Genomic DNA, 4449 nt, shown 5'->3' on the forward strand with positions numbered 1-4449 from the left:
GATTTGTTCCACTTGTGTCGGTTTCTGTCGCCTTCGACTTGAATCTGAAGAGGTCAGGTTGGACCAGTTTGTCTTGAAGGGCAAATATAGAAATGCACATAAAGAAGAAGATGAGGCTTGAGAAATGGATTGCCACAGTGAAGCTTTTTTTCTTATCGAATCTTTGCCCCCTTGTGATGTCACGGATGGATAAGAGAGCTGTTGTTGTTTTGATCAAAGCCAGCTGAAGTGTGCCGGCGGTTGTGTGGATCTGATTTCATTTAGAGGGATGTTTGCTTCTTTTGGCATGAAAAAGCTTGTGTTCAGTCGGAGGTTGAGTATGAGAATGCAAAAAAAATGTGCTTTTGAAGATGATGGTCTGACCCATTGACTGTATGTGAGAACTGGACTGCGTAGGAAGTACCTGCTGGCTCCAAGAAGCCAAAATAAATAAATAGCAGTATGTGTTCTCCTGATTCTGCTTAAAGGAGTGGAATCGGGGTCTTAAAAATTTTTAAAGCATTGAATTTATGAATTTGAAAATATTAAATTGAAAAGCCTTAAAAAAGTCTTGAATTTTGACATCTGAGCCTTAAAAATTGTGCTTCTTGAAACTTATCAGTTTCACTTTTCATGTCAAAATTTTAATTTTTCAACTAAGATTGTTTTGATCAAATGACGTAAATAAACAACAGGAGAACCAGCACCAACACGATGAATAAAAAAATCACAAATATCAAGACTGGAAGCTACAATTTTAATCATAAAATGGGAATAAATGAGTAAAATGAGAAACAATGTTTAAATGGGTAATAGACTGAGACGTTTTTGACATGCATGGTCTTAAAAAGTCTTAAATTTAACTTGAAGAAACTTGTAGGAGATGTGGACTTCATACAAGCTCCTGATTGGCGACAGTGGTTGTCATAGAAACATGGACCAACAACTGCTGAATCCAATACGGCGACGTCCGTATTGCGAATAAATGTCGACTGAATTCACTTCATTTGCTTGGAGCCGGAGCCCAATCATTGTCCAGTTTTCATATACAGTCAATGGTCTAACATTATTTTTTTCATTCTAATGGACTGGCTTATGTCTGAGTTTTATGCGCTGCAGAGCAGGAACCTGTTGAAAAAAATGTTATTAAACTGAGTCAGGGCAGACCTGCTTAATAAATCAAATCAAATTCACCGACACATTCCTCTTTGTACTGCCAAATGTTTCTTTAGAGAACAAGAATACTGGCAAATGAAATAATGATGAAATCAAGAATAGAGAATTAAAAATCAAAATAGAAATCTATTTGTTTTGTTTCTAGTCATTGAATCATGACTGAAGCATTCTTGTCTATTATGTTTTTCCTGTAGATTCCTCCAGCTGATCATTACAGGTTGAGGTTGCTTTAGGTGCCTGATTTTGTGCCTGTGTGAGTCGTGAGAGTGTGTGTCTAACCTCCCCAGTGGGTTTGAAAATTCAGGGTACTGGGCCAGCCACTGTAACACTTTGGGCTTGTGGTGTGTGACTAATAAGACACAGTCGGAGTTGTGCTCCAAAATCAGCTTTAGGAAAGGCTTTTGTCGATGGGATCAGCGTTGAGTTGGATTCTTGTGTGTTTGTGGATAAAAGGTGATAAAAAAGGGGTTGACAGAATTCCGCTGTGATCAAAGTCCAGTCTGTGTTTGTGAATATATTAACCGTATGATGTGTTCAGGCGCTGGAGAGTCACGGAGATCTGCATCTCGGTCTCCATAAGCAACGGCGTGAAAGTAAACGCTGTTACTAGGGAAACTCCAGACACTGGTGTAATGTACATCCGCTGAGCTCTTGTGTGTGCATGATGGTGTGTGAGAGCGAGCTAACTCACAAGAAGCTTTCAACGCTGGTCATGTCAGCCAAACACATGACATCCGAATGTGTCTCATGCACATGTAGCGTCTCACAAGGGAGCTGCTATTGTTCCTTTAGTTCACGCTCACCCAGGGGCTTATTCTAGTGTGTGTGTGTGTGTGTGTGTGTGTGTGATTCTGGACAAAACAGATCCTAGCTAACACACTGCCAGCTAAATCAGCAGTCTCACAGGAGATGTTCTTGTAGAAAGGGACAAGAGAATATTATGTTTGCATGCTGCCTTTAAGAGGATCTCCCTCTAAATGATATGCGTGCATGGACTCCCAACAGGATTAAATCTTTCCTTTTTTTTTTTATTTCACAGAAACACAGCTGGTGATGAAGATGAGGCAATTTCAAACATACGCAGGCTTTTTAAAAAGTACTTTTTCTCGTAACATCTGTTGTTTAATACATCATATTGTGCTGCAGAAGCAGAGTGGATTACAATACTTCATCAGAAACATGAAACAGACCTCTAGAGGGCCTTTAGTGGGGATTTAAAAGGGATTCTTCACAGGTGTGAGATCATCATGAGGCTGCAGACTTTCAACATGCAAACAACAATTAGTGTGTCTTAAGTTTTTGTACCCATTTTTCAAGCTTTGAAGACTAATCCTGTATTTGGGGATGAATTTGTTTCATATTTTGGACATCGTAAGATCATTCAGATCATTTTTTTAGAAATGTTGCCTTTTCACTGACGTTTTAAAAAAGAATTGGGTAAAAATTCCAGATTCTTTGATTTCTCAGAGGAGCTATACCTTTGCCTGTTTTTTTGTGATAACAACATAATTTCTCATGATAATCTCATCTACCTTTCTTTTTCTCCTGTTTTCTCGTGACATCTACTGTCTCATTATCAAGAGAAAAAAAACACCTTTTTTGATCATGAGATAGTATGTCTCATTATCACGTGAACACTCAAATTTTTGTTATTGGTGATCACTATATATATCCTCTGATTCCCTCATCTGGTCACTAATGAAACTGAACTGCAGTCGACTGCGCAGCTGCAGCCGGGCCAATCTTCTCAAATGACAACGACTGATTTAGACGTTGTTTATGACCGACGACATCAACACAATCTCTGTCTGAGTTTGACCACAACTGAAGTGTTCAACTATAATTTGATCGGTTCTTCTAGTATTTGACATTTTCTCCGATAAACTGCTGTGTTTTGCTGCTTATACTGAGAATAAGGAGGTAGTAGATGTCATCATCACGACATGAAAAATGTTATTTTGTGCTAACAAAGAATGTTTTTTCATTTTTTTACAATAACGACATCTACTATGACGTTATCACAATCTCTAGTGATAACATGCCAGTACATGTTGAGAAAACGGTAAAAAAAAAAAAAAAAACAACATAGGATGTTTGTAGCTTCCATATTCTCACATAGTCATCAAAGTGAATACAAGTCGTCATTTCTTACTGTCATTGACAAATGACAACAACAATTTAGGTTTAAGTCTGGAAGGCAAGAAAAAACAAGTCAGAATCCCTGTTGGACTCAAAGGTCTTCAGGCAGGTTTTGTTGTTCCGGGAGTGGCAGGGTGTTGTCCCACAATCAGGGAACTCCTACACTTTGATAAAAGAGCCAGCCTTGTTCTAACAATTCCCAGAGATTTATTGAGTAGATCTGCTCACACAAATCCTCTTTCAAATCAGCTTCTCTGAGTGTTTTCATATCTTTTCTGAGCATCTGCAATAACTGAAAGCAAGGTGTGAAGAAAAAAAAAGCATCAAGGAATGTTTCATTCATAACAGAAAAATGAATGTGCTTTGTCGTTCACCAAAGACTCCAAAGAAAGAAGGATTTTTCTCCTTCATTTGCATTTAGCTGCAAAACAAACAGACCTCCTATAACCCAACTTCAGTTACGAGTCGACCGCCTCCAGCAAGTTCTCTGAATAAAAAGTGCCGCGCCCAGCTTCTGGTGCAACAAGTGGGACAACTGACATGCAAACAGGCACCTGCAGTCTGTCGATGACGGTTGGATAAAGACAGATGAGCTGTGGCAGTTAAACAAACAAGCTGAAACGGAATTGTGGATTCCCCATTGTGGAGGCAGGCTGCCCTTTCTGTTCATAGTCTTTGTGGACAGAATCTCTAGGGACTGGAGAGGGTCTGGTTTGGGAACTTCAGGATTTTGTCTGCTCTTTGCAGATGATGTCCTTCATCAAGCAATGATCTCCAGCATGCATTGGGGCAGTTTGTGGCTGAGCATAGCTAGTCTGAGGCCATGGTCTTTGACCAGAGAAAGGTAGTTTGCCTTCTCAAGGTGGATGGAGTGCTTCTTCCCCAGGTGGAGGAGTTTAAGTATCATGGGGTCTTGGTACAGCGTCCACCATCATGTGGTCACTGCATCAGTCCGTTGTAGTGAAGAGGAAGCTGAGGCAGAAAGCAAACCTCCCAATGTACCGATCGATCTTCGTTCTGGTACTCTCCTGTGGTCATGAGCTGAAAGAACGAGATCCCAGATCCAAGCGGCTGAAATTAACCACCGTACAGTGGCTGGACACTCCCTTAGAGATAGGTTGAGATGTCTGATCAGGATGCCTTCTGGACGCCTCC

The sequence above is a fragment of the Oryzias melastigma genome, linkage group LG24 (assembly GCF_002922805.2).
Source record: "Oryzias melastigma strain HK-1 linkage group LG24, ASM292280v2, whole genome shotgun sequence".
NCBI lineage: Eukaryota > Metazoa > Chordata > Actinopteri > Beloniformes > Adrianichthyidae > Oryzias > Oryzias melastigma.